This window comes from Pinus tabuliformis, chromosome 4_1 (genome assembly GCF_031772625.1).
Source record: "Pinus tabuliformis cultivar Carrire ecotype Pingquan chromosome 4_1, CPIR1, whole genome shotgun sequence".
In the NCBI taxonomy this organism is placed as follows: Eukaryota; Viridiplantae; Streptophyta; class Pinopsida; order Pinales; family Pinaceae; genus Pinus; species Pinus tabuliformis.
Window position 1 is genome coordinate 536753163 of NC_142303.1, and position 24884 is coordinate 536778046.

At 35.2% G+C, this 24884-nt stretch overlaps 1 pseudogene; it reads left to right on the top strand.

The window, feature by feature from the left end:
* Positions 1–329: 329 nt before the first annotated feature.
* LOC149176951 (E3 ubiquitin-protein ligase WAV3-like) lies at positions 330–1732 on the top strand (annotated as a pseudogene).
* Positions 1733–24884: the final 23152 nt, after the last annotated feature.

A 24884-nucleotide genomic window follows, 5' to 3' on the forward strand; every position in this document is an offset into this window, starting at 1 on the left:
AGCATGGAAATAGGGTGTGTCCAGTTTGTCAAGCCAAGTGGAAATAAGTTCCCTTACAAGGGATTCATTCAGAACCACTGCATTGCAGAGCACGAATAAGTCCTTTGAATTGGCCACAAAAGCAAGATGGTAGGATGACAATTTTACCCTGTTTGCCACCTGCTCATCCCCCACATCCTAAAGTTGCAAGACATGTTACAGACCCTGCTATTTTTGCTAATGATGAGCCATTGGAGCATCAGTCAAGTGGAGAAAACGGGTCAGGTGTGGAAAATGGGAATGAACCTACTTTGGTTGAAATTGAGATAGCAACAGGAAATTCATAGGCTATGGATTCAAGAGGAAAATTGGCACAAGGAAGTGGAGGGATTCAAGGCAGAGATGTTGATAGTACATCTATACAGTTAAAAATGTTTCCTGAGTTTTCTGGAATTCCATGCTCAGAGTTTCGTGAGAAGTTCAGTGTCCTAGTACATCTAAAATTTCTATGTCCTAGTACATCTAGTGCAAAAAAGCAGCACAGCCAAAGAACTTGGAATACTGGAAATCCATCCCAAACCCTTGATATGCCCATAGATCGAGCCCCCATTGATCTTGTAATTGTTCTTGATGTTAGTGGAAGCATGGCAGGCACAAAACTAGCACTATTGAAGTGTGTTGTGGGCTTCGTGATTCATAATGTTGGCCCCATGGACCGCCTTTCAGTCATTGTCTTCTCATCAACTACTAGTCATTTGTTTCCTCTATGATGTATGTCTGAGGAGGGTCAGCAATTTTCTTTGCAATCAATGAATGGCCAAGTGTCCACTAGTGGAACCAACATTGCTGAAGGATTGAAAAAGGGTGCCAAAGTGCTAGAAGACTCGTGTGAGAAGAACCTTGTCTATAGTATCATTTTACTCTCAGATGGGCAAGACACCTACAATGTGGGAAACCATAGGCAAGTTTCCATTTTATCAAATTCCAAGAGGGTTTTGGATTATCAGTCCTTGTTGCCAAGATCAATAAGGAAAACCTACAGAGAAACATAACATACAGATCCTTGTACACACTTTTGGATTTGGGACGGATCATGATTCAACATCCATGCACTCCATAACAAAGACTTCTGGTGGCACCTTTTCCTTCATTGAGACATAAAGTATTATCCAAGATGCTTTTTCAAAGTGCATTAGTGGTTTTCTAGGTGTGGTGATTTAATATATGCATGTTATTGTCACATATGCAAGTTGAAGAGTGCAATTGAGTGCCATACATGCAGGCAATTATGTAGGCAATATTCCAGATGATGGGCAGAAGGTACTGGTAAATATTGGAGATTTGTATGCAAAGGAGGAGAGGGACTTCTTGGTTCATGTTAAGCTTCCTCCATTTAGAAAACCTGAAGAGAGCACCACTGTTAATGAAATGAAAATGTTAAAAGTTATTTGTTCTTACAGGGATCCTATTTCACAAGAAATTATTCAGACACAAGTGGAAAAACTATCTATTCGATGTCCTGAATATGTTAGCAGCAAAGAACAGGCTATCTGTCTTGAGGTTGATAGGCAAAGAGACAGATTATGCACTGCAGAATCCATAGCAGAGGCTAGAGCACTAGCAGATGGGTGATTTGACAGGCACCCAACTTGTATTAGGGATTCAGAGAAGGGATTTGCAAGCATCCCAAGGCTTTATGGATCAGTTATCAGCTAGTTTTGAAAACCCGATGGCTTCTCTGACCTTATTCTAAGTGTTGAGGGGCTTAAATAGGGTTGCACTCTTTTCCCCATCTTAATCAGGATTTACATTGAATCATGAGCTTGACTAGTTTCTAAGGGAGATGACACAAGCCAATGAAGGGTGCATTTTACACCATGGTCTAAGTACTTATTATCGTTGACTAATTTGTTCTTAATTGCTTCCTCTCTTGAGAGTCTTCAGTCACAGATTGATTTTTTGGCTTTCTATTTATAAGTTGGGGTTGTTAATCTTAGTAAGGCTAAGAATACATTTTTTAGTGTAACCAAAGATACTATGTCTTGGTTGCATTTCTCCAACAGAGGAGAACCAGTTAAGTTCACCCTACCTATTATTTTTAAGTTATTTAGGTGTCTAGTTTTAAGGCCACATTTTAATTTGGGACCAGTTTCTCAAATGTGGCTATGCAAGGCATACACTTATTTAGCTGTTTTGGAAAAGCAACAATTCCAATTTCATTTTCAAGACGTCCTTCAATGATGGCACTCTTTCACTATCTTGTTAGACTAATTGTATTAGATGGATCAAAGATCTAATTAGATCGAACTTGGGTGAGGCCAGTTGATCACTTGTTGATATATGATCAGATGATAGATCAACCATCATGCTGCACCAGATGATCATATGTAAGCACACAGTTCCACATTCCATTATACAAGTTGATTTACACCTCACCCACTTCAACTAAAGACTTTGTTCAAGCTTACCTCTTACCTATACAGCCTTTGCACTCTTGGAGATTTGGCCTTTGGAGAGGAGAGGTATGTTATGAAAGGAACTCACAAAAAGAAAGAAAATATAGATCAACGCCTTAGAAATAAGCCTCTTCAAGTGGGGAACCTCCTTTCGATTACACAAATGAACAATTCTTAGATCATTCAAATGAAAAAACCTCCTTTCTATATATAGAAGGCTAAGGGGTCACAATATAACCAAAGATGACCTAACAATAATAATATAAAGGCACAATAATAACAATATGGGGACAATAAGAGCACAACAACAATAATAAGAGATACAATGACAATAGTAATGGGGGAATCACTAGTATTATAGGGACCTAACATGCCCCTCTCCTTCAAAAAGGTGCTTTCCTAAACGCTTGAGTAGTTTTGGATGCTTCTATATAAAATTCTCATCCTCCCATGTGGAATCTTCAACGGGTAAGTTCTTCCACTTGATCAGATACTCTGAAATTGATCAATTTCATAGCTGTCGAGTTCTTGTTTCTTTGACTGCTTCAGGTTTCAATATGGTTTTTCCTTCCTCATCAAGTTCTTGCAATATTGTCTGAACTGGAAGCTTGTCACCTATAACCTTGTTTAAGCATGAAACATGAAAAACTGGGTGCACTCGGGAAGCTGCACGAAGCTCCAATTTGTATGCCATAGTACCTGTCTTTTGCAACACCTTGTATGGACCATAATACTTTGGCAATAATTTATTATCCTTCTTAGCTTGCATGAGGGACTTTTTTTATATGGCTGTAGCTGTAGGAATACCCAATCACCTACATCAAAACGTATTTCGTTGCGATGTTGATTTCCCTGCTGTTTCATTCTATTCTGTGCTAAGGTGAGGTTATCCTTTAAGAGTTGGAGAACTTGTTGCTAATGCTCGATCTGATCCTCGAACAACTCATAAATGTTGACACATTTTTAATGAGTATTTATTGAAATCCTCGAACAGTTAGAGATTTTTTTATAAGAATTGGAAAAATATTAATGTTCAAGCAACCTTTGTGACAAATATAGGTAGCCATTGAGGTTTCCCATGTTGAAACAATTTATAATAAGCTACTACCTATTCATGAAACACAATGCTTTGTAGAAGACAGCCAATGGGAACATTTTATTTTATGGACTGCGAGCTGCAAAGAGGTGCTATGAATAAAAATATTTTTGTATTAATCTTTACTTAGTAAATTTATTTTGAAATATTTTAAAATTTGTAATGGAATTAAATTCAAATTAATTTATATATTATTTAAGTAATTTAGGGTTATTTTCTTTAAAGAGGCTACTCAGTAAAATTATATTTTTAAAATATATGAAATATTTTAAAATTTATGTCTAAATTAAATTTATATTATTTTGACTTATATTTAAACATAAAAAATTATTGTGGAAATATTTTAAAATCTACAATTAAATTATAAGCATATTGTTTATTTCCATGCACATAACACTTTCTGTAGGAAACATTAGATGCAAAGAAGGTAGCCATTGTAAAGAAGACGTTGAGAAATAACTTCAACAAATAGAAATTGTCTTATATTATCAATTAAATCAATGCACTCCATTAAATTCTCTTATACTATTGCTTAAATCTCTCGATTAAATTAAAGAGGGATTTTTATCTAGTTGAAAGGCTGATGAGAAAAAGGGAAAATTAGAATATGAATAGGCAAGATTGGAAAAGGTTTATACAATGACAAAGTATAAAATAAATAATGTTTTAAAAATATTTATTTCTATTAATATGTTTACATTTTATTATAAATCAATTAAAATTGTAAAGCATCTCTATATACATTATAAATAAAATGTTCCATTGCCATAAAGTTAAGAAAAAAATATGATAAAAAAAAAGAATTTACAATTTTAATTGGCTATTTCGACCTTAGCTAAGCCTTTCAACATAATTAAAAATTGGACAAAACAAAAATTGGATTGACATAAATCTTGGTGACAGAAATGTATTTACATGGAATTTCTACTCGTTGTATAAAAATTTGAATGGCCTATTATCAACAAAATTCAAATGCACAATTAAATTATCCATGACATCTAAATTAGAGATAAGTTAACTTGCGAAAATGGTAGACAATATGGCATATTGTAAAGGTCCTTTAACAACCTGCGAAAACCCCAAGGATGTTGTAGTCAATAGAATGAATTTTGATAAAAAAGTTAGATGCTCGACAAGCACTAAAATAAAATTGTTATGTGCACCTATTAATAAGGGTCGTAATATTCAAGTTTAAATCTGATAAAAATTCTCGACATTTCAATTAACATAGTGATTATTAGGGAAAATGTAATATTTCTTACTATTGAAAGCTCAAGGTACAATTTCAATAAGGAATGTGAGACGTGTTCTGTAAAAACAATAATTATCATTTACCAAAATGAGAAACTCTTTAAACCCTAGTCTGATGCAGCTGGAATTTTGACCAATCAAGAAAAAACAATGTGAAATAAGGTCTCGATGGGTAGTCAATCCTACAAATTTGATCCACTATTTGATTTCTGAAAATTGCTAATTTTCTGTACATGCATCCGCAAACTCATGCACTCCTATTGTGGAGAAGGGAAAATAGAAGCAGAGCTAGTAGATAAAACATAATGAATGGGTGAAATTGATGGAAACCCTTGTTATTAGGAATTGGATACAGGTTATCAATGTTTTGAAATGGATAATCATGTTACTTCGAAATACACCTATTCACTATTATGACAAGTGTATGTGTAACATTTTGTAATTCTCTTATTATTGTTATGGTAGGTGTGTGTAAATTTTTGTAGTCTTACCATTCTCATTAATCGTGATAGCTGTCAATTAACAAATGGCATGGTAAATTTTTAATCAAGATTTGTCAAAATTTAATTTAAACAAGGTTTAATTATGTGATTTAGATATGCAGGGAAGTTAGTGGTGTGAATGACATCTATGATATTGTAGCGAGGATGAGAATATACTGACATCTTTAAATTTAAACCCTCTGATCAATTTTTTTAATTAGTGGAAGGATTAAAGTACCCAATTCCAATAGGAAGAATGCCTATCAGTAATAATCCCTACAACACATTGATAAGATTTCAGAGAAATCTTGTTGGGGTTCCACATAATCCCAAGACCCCCGATAAATCCAGCGCTCCAGTAGTGCATACATGTGAGTCAGAAAGAATTGACAGCATGGCTTCCCATGATTTTTCCCTAGAAATCATGGTTTCTGGGATAAGAATCAAAGACGGATTACAAGTCTAATGGGTCGCCCCCAAACCTTTGATGTTCATTGATATCATTATCATGGGGTCGCCTCAAAAACTAGTGTATCCCCTCTAAGGACCTAGTGACCGTCAACATCAGAAATAGACATGTTCCCTACCATATAGGTAGCATCGATATTAGAAGGTGCATCAGGATCTCCAGACCCTGAAGCCGCAGAGAATTCAAGATTGTCATAAGCAGAAACCTTCTTGTATATGGGGGGCTTCTTTTTTTCTGTGAGTAACATTATGTCGGGACAAGGGACAGGGCGAATCTGACATGCCATGGAAAAATGATCTTTTGATTGAAAGGGGCTCCAACCTTTCCGAAGATGTGAGAAGAGCATCTATTTCCCTCTGGCGAACCAAATAAATTACTAATCGACTCCCGAGGTACGGTCGTTGACGGGGATCCAAGATGTGGACCATAATCCTATGGAACGAAGAAACTACCCTTGTTATGATTTATACCCAAATTTGTGCGAGACCGAATTATTACCACGACGTTGATGTTGGGTATTTTTGATGGGGAAAATACCAAAAACCAATCATTCAAACACACAGAGGCAATGCTCTGTTTTACCTCCACAGGATCCTCTTGTGCACAGAGAAGCTTAAAAAAAATTTCACTGAGGAACAGAGTATTTCACCACCACAAAAGATTTCTATTCATTAAAACAAAAAAAACTTTCCCTCTGTCTCCATATGAGAATTTACACTGCTGTAAAACCTCCATTCACATTTACTGGTGTAAAACTATTTTTACATACTGTTGTAAAAAAAAATTTACACAGACTTACAAAAAACTCGCTCCACCATTTTCTTTATGCACTGCTGTGCAAAACCACACATGGTTTTTGCTACTCCTCTGTTTTACGATGCCTCACAAGACATTACAACCCTGTTCTGTGTAATTTCTCGCACTGCTGTGCGTTCAATACATACCACACATGGTTTTTTTTTGCTGCACCACGAGCTCTCACATATTACCAAAAAGTCAACTAACTAAAATATATATGAGCTCCTTTTTTTTAAGTATTACATTGCGTAAAAAAAACTGACCATGCCTATCTTTAAATGTACCATACCTTCGACATAAAAAACTTACGTGCAATATATAAAAACTTCAATATTCTACCTACCACTATGACATTTCATTAATTAAAACGTATGGTCAACCAAAATTTGACATTCACTCCACGCAATTTGATTTGACGTTGGTTTGTATGCAGCTTCAATCGATCAACGGCGGAGAACACGGGAGCAGATCCGACGGTGGAGAAAGATATTGGAAGCCACTTTGATGCTGAGCTTTACCTCCCGATATGTCAGAGATGCTGATGTCAGGTGAGAGCCACATGTCTTCACCAAATCGTATCGGAGCCAAGAATACGGAAACAGCTTTTCGCTGGAAGGTGGTGCGATATCCTCTCGGCGGTTTGTGGTTTTGTTCGGTGGTTTTGTGGAGCGCAGTATAGCTGCGTTGAAATTACAAATTTAACACTCCCCTTTAATTTCAATAGCTGGGCATTCGGTCATACCGAGACACTTCCTCAAAAATTAAAATCTTTTCTGATCCAGTGGCTTTGTCAAGATGTCTGCTACCTGTTCTTGGGTCCTGCAATGTTCTAGGATAATTTCTCCATTGTTCACCAATTCTCTGATGTAGTGAAACCTTGTATCAATGTGTTTCGTTCTTTTATGAAACACTGAATTCTTTGACAATGAAATAGCTGAGCTATTGTCACAAAAGATCATTGTCGCTTTTGCCTGCTCTTGGCCTAAGCTTCTCAACGTTCTTCTCATCCACACTGCTTGACATGCTGCTGCTGTAGCTGCCACATATTCAGCCTCTGCTGTAGACAATGCTACAATGGACTGCTTCTTAGAAGCCCATGAAATGGCTCCTGAACCCATATGAAAAAAATAACCGGACATGCTCTTCCGATCATCTACACTTCCAGCCCAATCGCTATCAGTGTATCCAACCAAATCTGAGTGTTCTAAGGCATGATATAAAATTCCAAACATTTTGGTACCTTTGACATACCTCAAAATTCTCTTTGCTGCCTGCCAATGTGCCTCCTTTGGCCTCTCCATAAATCTGGAAATCAAACTAACAGCATACATTAAATCAGGCCTAGTTGCTGTTAAATACATAAGGCTGCCCACAATGCTTTTGTACAGGCTAGGATCAAAATCCTTGCTGCTGTCCTCTCTGCTGAGTTTTAATCCCATCACTGTGGGAGTGATTGCTGCCTTGCATTCTTCCATCTTAAATCTGCCCAAAACTTGATTTACATATCTTGCTTGAGATATAAAAATTCCTTTTTCATTTTGATCTACTTCTATGCCTAAGAAGTATCTCAACAAACCCATGTCAGTCATTTCAAATTCATCCTTCATGACTGATTTAAAATTCTCAATAAGATAAATATCATTTCCAGTGAAAATAACATCATCTACATACAAGACAACAATTAAAATTTTACCATCCTTTTCCTTGATGTAGACTATGGGTTCTCCTTCACATTTGTCAAATTCATTATCTAATAGATATGAATCTATCCTGTTGTACCATGCTCTTGGCGCTTGCTTCAGCCCATAAAGAGCTTTCTTCAATTTGCACACCTTGTTCTCTTCACCTTTCTTCTCATATCCGAGAGGCTGTTCCACATAGACCTCTTCCATTAACACTCCATTTAGGAATGCTGATTTCACATCCATTTGGTAGACTTTCCATTTGTTTTGTGCTGCTATGGACATCACTGCTCTCACTGTTTCCATTATTGCAACCGGTGCGAAAGTCTCATCATAATCTCTCCCATACTGCTGCTTGTACCCTTTGACAACCAGCCTTGCTTTATGCCTTTCAATTTTGCCTTCAGCATTGCTCTTGGTCTTGTAAACCCATTTAACTCCAATGACTTCTTTACCTTTTGGTAGCTCAACCAAGTCCCATGTTTTGTTTCTCTCTATGGCATTCATCTCTTCATCCATAGCTTCTATCCATTTCCTATCTTTAATTGCATCTTCGAAATGAATAGGATCATCAACATGACAATACAAGGCAAATAGGGAATTCATTCCTTCATCATAAATGTCACTTAGATTTCTAAATTTCTTACCTCTTTCACTTGGTGTGCAAGTGCTTGAAGATGCACTTGAATTTCCTCCTTGTGGTGTGCTTGGAGAAGCACTCTCATTGATCCTCAATGGTGTCCCTTGTTGTCCTTGTGTTGGCGCTGCTGTTTGGGGATGCATTTCAGCCACCTCCTCTTCATCTTCATCATGAGACAAACAGTTCTTGACATTCACTGTTTTCTCTATGCTTCCATCCCAAGCTTCTTCCTCAATGAATTGAACATCCCTTCTTACAAAGAACTTCTTGGTAGATGGGATGTACAGCCTGTAGGCTTTGGATTCATCACTGTATCCAATGAAGATGCATTTCTCCCCTTTGCTGTCCAACTTCCTCCTTAGCTGATCTGGTATGTGCGCATAGGCCACACACCCAAAAACTCTCATGTGGGTGACTCCTTGCTTTCTCCCACTCCATGCCTCTTCTGGCACTTTGTTCAAGACTGCTTTTGTAGGACACCTATTCAATATATAAACTGTACAATGTACAGCTTCAGCCCAATTCTCATTTGGCAAATGCTTTCCCTTCAACATGCTCCTTGCCATCTCCATGATGGTTCTGTTTTTCCTTTCAGCAACTCCATTTTGCTGCGGAGTGTACCGAGTTGTGAACTGTTTATGTATTCCATTTTCTCTACAAAACTTTAGGAATTCATTTGAGATATACTCACCTCCTCTATCAGCTCTCAATACTTTTATGTGCAGCCTGCTTTGGTTCTCCACAAGTGCTTTGAAATTTTGGAATTTCTCAAAGACTTCACTTTTGTTCTTGAGGAAATATATCCAAGTCTTTCTTGTAAAATCATCAATGAATGTCAAGAAATATAGGCTGCCAGCTAATGATGGAGCTTGCATTGGTCCACACAAATCTGAGTGGATAATCTCTAAGGGTGTCTTTGCCCTTATGCTTTTCCCTGATGGAAAAATTTCTCTATGTTGTTTGCCCAATATACAACCTTCACAAAGGTTGTCTGGCTTCTCTATCAATGGTAATCCCTTTACCATTCCTTTTCTGCTCAATAAGTTTAGACCTCCAAAATTTAGATGCCCGAATCTCAAGTGCCATAACCAGTTCTCATCCTTTGGCACGCTTTGGAAGGCCTCTTGGGTGACTGCTGTCATTTCCCTTTTGTTCTTCATGTCTGCCCTGATCCGGAGAGGGAACATCCTGTTCCTTGTCATCTTCACTTCAGCAATGCATCTTTTGCTGGGTGGTATATCCATGATGGTGCATACATCATTTTTAAAGAAAACATTGTACCCCTTATGGAAAAGCTGTCCAATACTCAAGAGATTACATCTCATTCCGGGGACATAGTATACATCTGCTATGGTTTTCCTTTCTCCTTGCTTTGAAAATATTTTTACTTCTCCTTTTCCCATAACAGACACTTTACTATCAGTTCCTAGTGTGACTTCTGATTTCACATTTTTATCTAGGGCAGAAAAGAAGGCTATGTTTCCAGTCATATGGTTGCTGTAACCTGAGTCTAAAAACCATATGTCCTCACTATGTGTTTCAGCCATGTTACAAGCTAACAGGACATTTTCTTGACTGCTGTTTTCTCTTGTAACATTTGCATTTTGTTTGCTGTTCTTATCATGTTGTTTCTTTCTACAATCACTAGCATAATGTCCATACTTTTTGCAATAATAGCATTGAACATTAGATTTATCATACCTTTGTCCTTGAGCCTGATACTGATCTCTTTGTTGGCTGCTGCCTTGACCTTGGTTCTGATTTGGATTGCTGCCTCTTCCTTGTGCATTTGATGGGCTGTTCCTTCCACCTCTGTTCTGGCTTCTGCCTCTTCCTCTTCGGTTTCCTCTTCCTTGACCTCTTCCTCTTCCAAAGGACATCTGGGTCTTGAAGGCTTGCTCAAGAGATGAGTTTTCATTCCTACTCAACCTCTGCTCATGTGTTATCAGTGATGCATGTAGCTCATCAACTGAATAGTTTGAGAGATCCTTTGTCTCTTCAATGGTGGTGACTATGGCATCGAACCTTGAGGGTAAGACCCTCAATATTTTCTCCACAATCCTTCTGTCTTCAATGGTCTCTCCATGAGTTCTCATTTGTGTGATTACACCAATCACATGGGTGAAGAATGAGTCAATGTTATCTGACTCCTTCATGTTCAAGTTCTCAAAATCCTTTCTCAGCAATTGTAGTTTTGCTGTCTTCACTCTCTCCATGCCTTGATAGGCTGTCTTAAGGGTTTCCCATGCTTCATTTGCTGTCTTAGCTGCTACTAACCTTGGAAATATACTCTGGTCTACTGCTAGATACAACAACACACGGGCTTTTGAATCCTTCTTCCTATTGCTCTTCAGCAGATCCTTCTCTCCCTGAATTAATGCATTGAACTCAGTTTCATCTGCTGGTTCTTCAAAACCATCTTCAACTATTTCCCATAAGTCTTGGGAAGCAAGCAAGGCTTTCATAGTTATTGACCAGTAGTCATAGTTCTTCCCATTAAACTGTGGGAGCTGGGTATTAAACATACCCATACCAGTGCTTGTGCTAGCCATTCCTTGACTGTGTATTTAAAACAACTGACTGCTTCAACAGTAACAAACAAGATAGCTGTGAAGAATACCTGAATCCTTCGTTGTCTGAGTCTTCTGTCTTCCTGAGAGGTTTTGCTGCAGCTACAAACCTTCTCCCTTCAGCTTCTTTAACTTCTTTAAAGAGCCTGCTCCTACTCTGATACCACTGTTGGGTATTTTTGATGGGGAAAATACCAAAAACCAATCATTCAAACACACAGAGGCAATGCTCTGTTTTACCTCCACAGGATCCTCTTGTGCACAGAGAAGCTTAAAAAAAATTTCACTGAGGAACAGAGTATTTCACCACCATAAAAGATTTCTATTCATTAAAACAAAAAAAACATTCACTCTGTCTCCATATGAGAATTTACACTGTTGTAAAACATCCATTCACATTTACTGGTGTAAAACTATTTTTACATACTGTTGTAAAAAAAAAATTACACAAACTTACAAAAAACTCGCTCCACCATTTTCTTTATGCACTGCTGTGCAAAACCACACATGGTTTTTTGCTACTCTTCTGTTTTACGATGCCTCACAAGACATTACAACCCTGTCCTGTGTAATTTCTCGCACTGCTGTGCGTTCAATACATACCACACATGGTTTTTTTTTTTGCTGCACCACGAGCTCTCACATATTACCAAAAAGTCAACTAACTAAAATATATATGAGCTCCTTTTTTTTAAGTATTACATTGCGTAAAAAAAACTAACCATGCCTATCTTTAAATGTACCATACCTTCGACATAAAAAACTTACGTGCAATATATAAAAACTTCAATATTCTACCTACCACTATGACATTTCATTAATTAAAATGTATGGTCAACCAAAATTTGACATTCACTCCACGCAATTTGATTTGACGTTGGTTTGTATGCAGCTTCAATCAATCAACGGCAGAGAACACGGGAGCAGATCCGACGGTGGAGAAAGATATCGGAAGCCACTTTGATGCTGAGCTTTACCTCCCGATATGTCAGAGATGCTGACGTCAGGTGAGAGCCACATGTCTTCACCAAATCGTATCGGAGCCAAGAATACGGAAACAGCTTTTCGCTGGAAGGTGGTGCGATATCCTCTGGGAGGTTTGTGGTTTTGTTCGGTGGTTTTGGGGAGCGCAGTACAGCTGCGTTGATATTACAAATTTAACATTGATATCATTATCATGGGGTCGCCTCAAAAACTAGTGTATCCCCTTTAAGGACCTAGTGACCGTCAACATCAGAAATAGACATGTTCCCTACCATATAGGTAGCATCGATATTAAAAGGTGCATCAGGATCTCCAGACCCTGAAGCCGCAGAGAATGCAAGATTGTCATAAGCAGAAACCTTCTTGTATATGGGGGGCTTCTTTTTTTCTGTGAGTAACATTATGTCAGGACAAGGGACAGGGCGAATCTGACATGCCATGGAAAAATGATCTTTTGATTGAAAGGGGCTCCAACCTTTCTGAAGATGTGAGAAGAGCATCTATTTCCCTCTGGCGAACCAGAGAAATTACTAATCGACTCCCGAGGTAGGGTCGTTGAGGGGGATCCAAGATGTGGACCATAATCCGATGGAATGAAGAAACTACCCTTGTTATGATTTATACCCAAATTTGTTTGCGAGACCGAATTATTACCACGACGTTGAACCTGGCCATAAAGATAATTATTGCCTAAATCAGACTTAGCAATTACATGAAAATCCTTGGTGATAGACCTTCCAATGTTTGGATTCTTAAATCTTAAATCATTAAGGAATACATCTAAATCCTTATCGAAAGAAAAGAATTACTGGGTGAATATGGGCCGACATTTATCCCTTTGTCTGTCACTGAATATTTCGATATATAAGAATTTCTGAATCTGCTTTCCCCGCTAACTCTGGAACCCTTTGATGGAGAGAGAAATTGCGGACATTGTTGAATGAGGTGTCCCGTACCGTGGCACGGTAAACATCAATATGGAACCCCTAATAGTCAATGGATAACCTGGAAGTAAAATTGTTCCATTTTATATCTAATTCAGCTAACAACCCACATCCCATCTCAACTTCCACCAAAAACCATGCCATACGTGTATCCATCTTCCTGAAGCTACCTTCATACCAGTAATAATACTTCCCTATACGATTAGCAATCTCCTTAATAGCCACAAAGTTCCATAGTTCCATATCTTGTTATACGTACACAATCTCAAAAAATTCTAATATCACCATAACTTAATTCGTAGTTTAATATATTCATTATTAGAGTTGGATTTCGTGATCTAAAATGTAATAAGAATATTTTATCACATTATTATTATTTGGTAGACGTTTCGAACCAACTAATGTGGTTCATCCTCATGACAAAGTTAATGTGATTAATGTGAAAAACATTCTTATTATATTCATTATTGTGAATCTAACAATTAAATAAGTATAAAAAAGAATTAATTAAGCAACACTATGTTTTAATCAATTGAAAGAATGAATAAGAAGAATATCACTTGAACCGGGGAAATTTTTATTATAATAAACCAAACCATAACTTAATCCATGTCTAATATCTTCATTATTGTGAATTGAATAATTAAATAAGCATAAAAATGATTTAACTAAATAAACACCATGTTTAAATAAATTGAATGAATAAGGAATAAAACTAGCCCAACCACATTTACCAATGTAAATGATATACGCCGATAGGCATATATGAAACGCATATACAACAACATTTACCAATGTAGTTGATATATGCCAATAGGCATATATCCACTACCCACCACATTAATAACTTTAAGTGTATTTTGTTAAAAGTTCTCATTATTAATAACTATATAAATAATAATAGCTTTATTATTTTTTATTTATATAGATATATTTATTATATTAACATTATTTTGCATATTAATAAAATATTAGTTATTACTTTAAATTTTGTTAATATATTAATAGTTGTATTTAAAACTATAATATATTTCACATGTAATATAATAATAATATTTAGTTATTATTAATAATATGTATTTATCTTTACTATTATATTATCTTTAATAATTAATATATATTTATTAATATAATTGTATATATTTACTTGGAGTATATATATATATATATATATATATATATATATATATATATATATATATATATATATATATATATATACTTGGAAATAAAATATATAATACGAATTACAATTTAATATAATAATATATAAAAATCTGTTATATAATAATATAATATGTAATAATAATATATTATAAAATTTAAACCCTAGGGTTGAGTACTAAAAACCTAGGGTTTATTAATTCTTGGGGTTTATTAATCCCTTGTGTTTAAATAATGAGCCTAAGATATTAATAACTTCTAGGAATTAATATTTTAAACCCAACAGATTAATAACTGAAGGGATTAAATCATAAAACCCAAGGAATTATTAATATTATAAACTGAAGCTACTAATAAACCTAGGGGTTTAATATTATAAATTCAATGAATTAGTAAACCCAAATGCTAAATATTGTAAACCTAAAGGATCAACAAACCCAAGGAATCAATATTAAAACACATGGGATTAATAAACCCTAACAATTAAAAATTTAAACCCAACGGTTAATGAACTATAGGAATTAATATTTTAAGCTAAAGGGATTATTAATATTATAAACCCAATGGATTAAATTATGAACCTAAGGAATTATTAATATGATAAACCCAATGGACTAATAAACCCAAGAGATTGATGAACCCTTCAGATTATTAATATTAAAACTCTATGGATTGTTAATATTATAAACTCAACCACATTAATAAATGTGGTAGAAAAATGTCGTTAATGATATAAGTCTAATATTAATCACAAAATTAATATTCACATTAATAAATATACGACAATAAAAATAATATTAATAATATTAAAACATAAATATTATAATAAAAATGTTATTATTATTAATTAATTACAATGTTAATAAATTATTATTATAATCTTTTAAAATAATTATAGTTATTACTAATTATATTTTATTAAATTTAATATTATTATTAATTAATAAATATAAATAATAAGAAAGTATTTAATTAACAATAATTTCATAATAATAATTATTATTTTTTTAAAAATATAAATAATGTTTTTCATTATTTATATTATTTATCATTAATAATAGTAATAATAGTAACAACCCAAGGGATTAATACTAAAAACCCAAGGGACTATAAACCCAAGGGAATAAAATTACACCAAAGGGATTAATATTATAAACCCAAGGTATATAAGCCCTAAGATAAATATTGTAAACCCTAAAATTATCATGGTTAACCATGGTTTTCCATTGTTGATTTCATATTGAGACAATGTCTATGACAATGCAAAGTTGCACCATGGTTGACCATCATTAATTTTCATATGCATAAAATATTTGTCACAATGCAATGTTAGACCATGGTTGATTTTCATATTGAGAAAATCTTTGTCACAATGTGACTTTGGACCATGGTTGGCCATGATTATAAGCCAAGGGGATTTATCTTAGACCTAGAGATTAATATTATAAATCATATGAATAATATTAAACCCTAGGAATAAGAACTCTTAGATTAATAAGCATAAGGCATTGATATTATAAACCCAAGAGAATAATAAACCAAAGGGATCAATACTAAAGCCCCAAGGGAATAATAGTAAACTCAAGGGAAAAATATTATAAACCCAAAGTATATAAACCCTAAGATAAATAGTATAAACCCTAAAATAAACATTGTTGACCATGGTTTACTATGGTTGATTTTCATATTGAGACAATATTTGTCACAATGCGACATTGGACCATGGTTGACAATAGTTGATTTGCATATTGAAACAATCTTTGTCACAATGTGATGTTGGACCATGGTTGGCCATGGTTGACAATGTTTGATTTTCATATTGAGACAATCTTTTTCATAATTTAACATTGGAACATGGTTGACGATGATTATAAACCCAAGGGATTTATATTAAATCGTAGGATTAATATTATAAACCCTATGAATAATATTTCATATTAAGACAGTCTTTGTCAGAATGCAACGTTGGACCATGTTTGACCATGCTTGATTTTCATATTGAGACAGTCTTTGTCACAGTGGGATGTCACACCATGGTTGACCATGATTGATTTTCATATGGAGAAAATCTTAGTCACAAGGGGATGTTGGACCATGGTTGATTTTCATATTGAGAAAAAATTTGTCACAATGTGACGTTGGACCATGGTTGACAATGGCTATAAACCAAGGAGATTTATATTAGAGCCAAGGATTAATATTATAAACCCAAGGATTAATATTATAATCCTTAGGAATAATATTAAACCCTAGGAATAAGAACCCTTAGATTAATAAACCTAAGGGATTGATATTATAAACCCAAGCGAATAATAAACCAAAGGGATTAATACTAAATATGCAAGGGATTATAAACCCAAGGGAATAATATTAAACTCAAGGGGATAATATTATAAACCCAAAGTATATAAACCCTAAGATATATAATATAAACCCTAAAATAAACATGGTTGACCATGGTTTTCCATGGTTGATTTTCAGATTGAGAGAATATTTGTCACAATGCAATGTTGGACCATGGTTAACCATGGTTGATTTGCATATTGAAATGATCTTTGGCACAATGTGACATTGCACCATGGTTGACAATGTTTGATTTTCATATTGAGACAATATTTGTCACAATGTGACATTGGAACATAGTCAAACGTGGTTGACCATAATTATAAACCCAAGGAATTTATATTAAATCATAAGATTAATATTATAAACCCTGTGAATAATATTTCATATTAAGACGATCTTTGTAAGAATGCGATGTTGGACCATGGTTGACCATAGTTTATTTTCATATTGAGACAATCTTTGTCACGGTGCGATGTTGCACCATGGTTGACCGTGATTAATTTTCATATGGAGACAATATTTGTCACAATGCAATGTTGGACGATGGTTGATTTTCATATTGAGAAAATATTTGTCACAATGTGACGTTGAACCATGCTTGACCATGACTATAAACTAAAGAGATTTATACTAGACCCGAGGATTAATATTATAAACCCTATGAATAATATTATACCATAGCAACAATAATTCTTAGATTAATAAACCCAAAGGATTCACGTTATAAATCCGAGGGAATAATAAATCAAAAAGATTAATACTAAAAACCTAAGCGATTATAAACAAAAAGATAATATTAAACCTAAGGGATAAATATTATAAACCCAAAGTATATAAAGTCAAAGATAAATATTATAAACCCTAAAATAAACATCGTTGACAATGTTTTGCCATGGTTGATTTTCATTTTGAGACAATCCTTGTCACAATGCGATGTAGGACGATGGTTGACCATGTTTGACCATTATTGATTGCCATATCGACACAATATTTGTCACAATGCGACAGTGGACTGTGGAAACCATCTGAATAATATTATGCCCTAGGAATAAGAACATTTTGATTAATAAACCCAAGGGGTTGACATTATAAACCCAAGGGAATAATAAACCAAAAGGATTAATACTCTAAACCCAAGGGAATAATATTAGACCTAAGGGATAAATATTATAAACCCAAGGTATATAAACGCCAAGATAAATATTATAAACCTTAAAATAAACATGGTTGACAATGGTTTACCAACGTTGACTTTCATATTGAGACAATCCTTGTCACAATGCAACATAGAAACAATGGTCGACCATGTTTGACCATTACTGATAGCCATATCGACACAATCTTTATCAGAATACGATGTTGCACTATGGAAACCTTATGAATAATATTATACCCTAGGAATATGAATCCTTAAATTAATAAACCCAAGGGATGGACATTATAAACCCAAGGGAATAATAAACCAAAAGGGTTAATACTAAAAACCCAAGGGATTATAAACCCAAGGGAATAATATTAAACCTAAGGGATAAATATTATAAACCCAAGGGAATAATATTAAACCCAAGAATTAAATATTATAAACCTAAGGTATATAAATCCTAGGATAAATATTATAAACCCTAAAATAAACATGATTTACCATGGTTGATTTTAATATTGAGACAATCCTTGTCACAATGCAATGTAGGATGATGGACAACCCTGTTCGACCATTATTGATTTCCATATTGACACAATCTTTGTCACAATGCGACAGTGGATCGTGGAAATCCTATGAATAATATTATACCCTAGGAATAAGAAGCCTTATATTAATAAACCCAATACAATGTTGCTCATATTTCTGCACTATTTCAACATCATGCTATTAAATCCTAATATTGAATTGAATATTATAAACCCTTACATAATAAACACAATATTATAAATGATAAGATTATAAACCCTAAGATATATATATATATATTAAACCTAAGATTATAAACCCTAACATTAATATTATAAACCCAAGGGGTAAACCATTGCGGTTATAATATTAATCCTAAGGGTTAGGGAGACATTTTGTTAATATATATATAAACTATCAATATTACTAATATTAATGTTACAATTTAATGTTATTATGTTAATAACAATAAATGTTAATTTTTTTTAAAATGATTATGAAGAATAATGTTATTAACATTATTTTTTTAAACAAGATTTATATTGTATTAACGATGTTATTAATTTTACTAATAATATTCCCCCGATCACGGTGCATGCCAGGTCACTGTCCCACTTGGGACTCACAATAATGGTGATTATATGGAAGGTATTGAGGAGGGGAAACTTTGGCAGATGAACGACATGTGTGACCAGATGGATGCAATGGGAGGATGTGTGGTAGGTATTAAGGCAGGTGTTAGTTTTTTTCGTGATATAACCCTCCAGGTGGTGGAAGTATGCATCGCATTTCATGCAATTGAATTGTGGTACAATGAGGTTTTGAGAACTATGAGGAAACACGGTGGCTCCCTTCTCGTGGCAAGCTTGGCAGGGAGGCAACGGTTCTGGGAGGTAAGCCGAGTCGGCTCTATAGCACTGGTAACAAGGTATGTATCATTTCTCTCCACCCATCCTTGCTCATGACATACTAGTACTCGTAATGTTGCCTATAGAATTTTTGCACCCTCCTGCGAATGGGTGATTGCACATCTTAGTAATGTTTGTTCATCTGAAGAGCATGTCTCTATGGCTCAATTTTATCTTAAAATAGTTGTTTCCAATATGATATCTATTTCCTATGGTATCTTATTGCTTCATATGGGAATGTATGGTTTAATTTGCGCTCCTTGTTTGTATGGAAAGAAATTACCATCCGATTGGAATTGGTTTGTGAGTACTCTCTGCTTGTCGTTGGTGCTATTTTTGCAATGTCTTGGTGTTTGCATATATGGGAAGTGGTCAGAGGCATCGATGGGTAGTTCTGTTGTATGGTGGAGACATACCCTCTCTGTATTTTATATATTTTGTGTAATATCTGAGCACAGACTGTGGGTAATGGGATGAAAGAGCTAATGGAGGATGGTCAGGACGATTTTTGAAATAAGATTTTATTTTTATATTTTATCAGCCAATTAAGAATTAATTAAGAATTAAGACTTTTTATTTATGAGTAATACTAATTAAATGAAAGATAATTATATGAAATCTAATGAATAATTAATGAGAAATGGGACCATCTAAATCTATTATTAGACAATCATAATGACTATGAGAGAGGCTAAGGATTAAAGAAGGAATATAAAATATAAAATAAAATAGTAAAGGGAGGTTAAGGAGAAAAGGATTAAAGCAGATAAAAAGGAGTAAAGGTTAAGAAATAAAGAGAGAAAAAAGAAATTTAAGGGTTAATATAAAATAAGATGAAGATGTAATTATAGATAAATATTCTAAAAGATGACCATCAAAAACTTTAAGATGAAGGGAGGGATAAAGAGGAGGAAGACGGGGATCGGGGATGGGTTAAGTTTCAATGGGTGAGATGGTGGATGACAAGTTTCCAGGAATGGCTAAGCTTATAACCATCCTTTCTATTAAATTTATTAGGGTTCTTCTGGATTTCGATGGCTTCTCGAATAATTTGAGAGTTGTAGAATGGTTTAGGGGCTATGATTTTTTATTGATTGAAACACATTAAGTGTTTGGATTTGTGAAAGTATTCAGCTATGGTAGACTTTGAAAGTCGGTTGTGGTTGGTGTCTTTAATGTGTTCCTTGAGGCGGGCCTTAAAAGGTCAACCCATTTTACCAATGTAAGCTTTACTACAGGAACAAGGAATTTTGTAAACCCCTGATCCTTGCATGGGATCTAAAGTGTCTTTGGCTGAACGGATCAAGTGCTTGTTTTTCTTAGTTAGAATTTTAGCAATAAGATCTGTGGTCCCTCTGATGTAAGGTAGGGTTACAAGGCCACAAGAGGAAGAGGGGTCCGACTTTTTGGGTTTGGGGTGAGCAACAGACTGGATTTCAAAGCTTTAGAGATATGGATAGAGGAATAGCCAATATATTTGAAATCTGGTCTATTGCTCACCCCAAACCCAAAATGTCAGACCCCTCTTCCTCTTGTAGCCTTGTAACCCTTACTTACATCAAAGGGACCATGGATCTTATTGCTAAAATTCTGACTAAGAAAAGCATAAAACCCGTATTTAGACCCCACAAAACCCTCAAGCAATTGTTTTGATCAGCCAAAGACAGTCTAGATCCCATGCAAGGATCACGGGGTTACAAAATTCCCTGTTCTTACAGTAAAGGTTACCTTGGTCAAACGGGTCAACCTTTCAAGGCCCGCCCCAAGGAACACATTTCTGACACCAACCACAACTGGATTTCAAAGCTTGTCATAGCTTAACACTCTCATAAACCCAAAAACTTAATTTGTTTTGTTCAATCAAAAATCATTTCCCTTGAACCATTCATCTCTCGTATTATTTGAGAAGCCCTCGAAATGGAGAAGAACCCTAATAACTTTAATAGAGAGGATGGTTATAACCTCATCCATTCCAGGAAACTCGTCATCCACCATCTCACCCATTGAATCTTAACACATCTATGATCCTCGTCTTCCTCCTCTTTATCCCTCCCTTCATCTTAAAGTTTTCAATGGTCATCTTTTAGAATCTTTATCTATAATTACCTCTTCATCTTATTTTATATTAACCCTTAACTTTATTTCATCTCTCTTTATTTCTTAACCTTTACTCCTTTTTATCCGCTTTAATCATTTTCTCCTTAACCTCCCTTTATTATTTTCTTTTATATTCTATATTCCTCCTTTAATCCTTAGCCTCTCTCCTAGTCATTATGATTGTCTCTTGTTGATCCCCCATTTTACCATTTCATTTTAATCTATGATTTAATAATAGATTTAGATGGACCAATTTCTCATTAATTGTTCATTGAATTTCATATAATTATCTTTAATTTAATTAGTATTATTCATAAATAAAAAAATCTTACTTGAACCTTTTTCTTCTTGATATGTCCTTCTATCTTTTGAGGAGTGGTAATTTCTTCCAGTCCTTTACAAGATATGGTTGAATTCATTTCTTGATGCTCGATGTGATCTTTCACTTCTTGAACATTTTTCTTCTTGATGTGTCCTTCTATCTTGATAGTTTGAGGAGTGGTAATTTCATCCATTGAATTACAAGATATGGTTGGATTCATTTCTTCTTTCTCGATGTTATCTTTCACTTCTTGCACCTTTTTCTTCTTGATATGTCCTTCTATCTTGAGAGTTTGAGGAGTGGTAATTCTTGCCAATGCTTTACAAGATATGGTCTGGTTCATTTCTTCTTTCTCTGGGGTGGTGTCCTTACATATATCCTCTTCTTTTGATGTTTCTTGATCCTTTTCTTCCTCCTCTTCATACTCTATGTAAAATAATTTCTTCTCAGTACACTTATGACCTTTAGTGCATTTGCTATCACAATTGTAACAAAGCCCTCTTTCTCTTTTTTCTTCCAATTGTTGTGGTGTAACCCTTGTAGGTTGTGGAAGGCTAGGAGAAACAACACTTCCATCTTTATAGTTGTGAGTGGTAGACTTACTTGTTGCCATAATTTTACTTTCCAATATGTCACACAGCCCTTTTACTCTTTCCAATTGTTGTGGTGTTGCTCTAAAGAAGGTGTTGCTCTTTGTATCCTCATAATGTGCTATCATTTCCTCCGTGAGAATTGACCACGTAACAAGTTGTTTACGAGAATAGAGCCCTTTATACGATAAAACTTGATCTGGTTCTAAATATGAAGATGCAATACATACCTTTTGTAATAGTTGTACACCATGTAGATCAAAATATTGCTCCATCTGAAGTATCCAATTTACCGGATCCTTGCCATCAAACTTCCTCATCTTTCTTTTTCTTGATTTTAGGAGCTCGACCTTGAAACGACTGTAACTCTGTACTTTCAGATCTTTAAGTTCTAAAATTGTGAACTATAGTAGCCCTCTGTGTCGTCTTTCCAATGCCACCAGTCTGATCAAAATTGGATTCTCTAAGAAAGAGTTATGCACAATCTCCCAAGATGACCTGATTATAGACCTTTACAGAAGAGCGAAATTGTATGAAGTGCCACGTGTCCCTGTTTCGATCTTTGGATCTACAAAACACCCATAAGAAACTACAGTCTGTGCTATTTCTGTAACTTCTTACGAAGCTTCAATCCGATCCCCAGAGAGAAAGTTATGACGATTTCCCCCAGGTCACCTGTTTTGAATGTAATTCAGGAGTCTGCAAAAAGACCAACTTCCTCAGCTCATATCTCCGCAAATATCGCGTTAAAAGATCTGAAATTCGGAGCCAAGGTTCAGCGCGATTTCTTCTCAAATGGGTTTTTTTTGCAACTTCTGAAACGTCACAGAAAAACAGTTATAGCTAAAATGCCACGATGACCTGTTTGGAGCAGCGAAACCCTAGAATCCAAAGCTCTGACACCAAATGTTATGAAACCAGCTCAAGAAAAGATAGAAAAGAAAGATCAACGCCTTAGAATTCAGCCTCTTCGAGGGGGCAACCTCCTTTACATTACATAAATGAACAATTCTTGGATGATACAAATGAAAAGACCTCCTTTCTATATATAGGAGTCTAAGGGGTTATAACATAATCAGAGCCGACATAACAATAATAATGTAAGGGCACAATAATAACAATAGTGGGCTTCTATGGGGCACAATAGTAACAATATGGGCACTACATGGGTACATGAATATAATAAGTGGGTTATACTAATAACAATAAGGGGTTACACTAGTAGTATAGGGGCCTAACATTAACTAAATCTTAATTTGCTCTTAAAATATAAAAATAAAAATCTTATTTCAAAATTTTTACTATTTTAAATTTCCAAAAATCATGAAATCATAATTATTATTGCTTAAATATGGTAACTTATTTAATTCAATTAATTTTTGGTTTCAAAATTTGGTCAAATATTATTTATTAATTTTTTACCGTTAATCCAACATTTAACTATTAATATGATGGATGGAGTCACCATCCCAAAAGTTGGACAGATCACACATGTTACACAGTATTATTCTGGAAATACCTAACATTATGACAAACTGTGTAAGTATCGAATCACTCATATATAATTATTATTAATATTATATATAAATCATATTTAATATTAATAATAATAATCAATAATTTTATTATTATTATTAATATTGTTAATATGATTGTTTATATATACACGGATGCGGGTGCTTTAATTACGTGTTAATGCTTGTGCATGCGAATTGGGCAGCTGGCATTCCACTTAGCTGGCTCTGGCGGTTCAAGGTATGTGATTTACAGGCATTAATGGATCATCGGGCTCGAGGTCTGCAGGCAAGTGATTTCAGTATGGCGCGCATTCACCACGGCATATTTGCTCCGAGTTCTTCAGGTATTGGCACTTTGGTTCTCCTCTGGTGGTTATGTCCTCAGCGCCCCTGCGCAGCTCAGAGAATTTGGAAGCCCCCCTGGCTTCATAACTGGTCTCAATCTGCCTGCTTCAGGTATATGGTTCTGGTTCTCTCCGCCGGTGTCTGGTGTATTGAGTCAGTCTTCTCCATCTGCGTCCGGTCTACTGATTTCGTCTTGCCCGTCTCTGTAAGGTGTTTCGATTTAGTCTTTTCTGAAAGTGTCTGGTTCGTGCATTGGGTTTATTCAGTCTTTGCTTGGTTTTTTCTTGTGGTCTATTCCATCTACTGCGAGCTCTGCATTTGGGTCTTCTGTACAGAGGTCTGGTCCTCGAACTGGGTTCAATTAGCCTGTGTCTGGCCACTTCACTCTCACCTTCAGTCTCCCGGCTCCTTCAATCCGCAGATTCATACTGTAATGGCCCGTCGTCGCGGCATCCCCAGGCGTGGCAGTAATTCAGGGTCCCGTGGAGGTTCTCGGGGTCGTGGTGGCTCTGTCCCTCAACGCATAACTCCGTTAGCCTCTGCCTCTCCATCCTCTCCGCCCTCTGACCATTCTA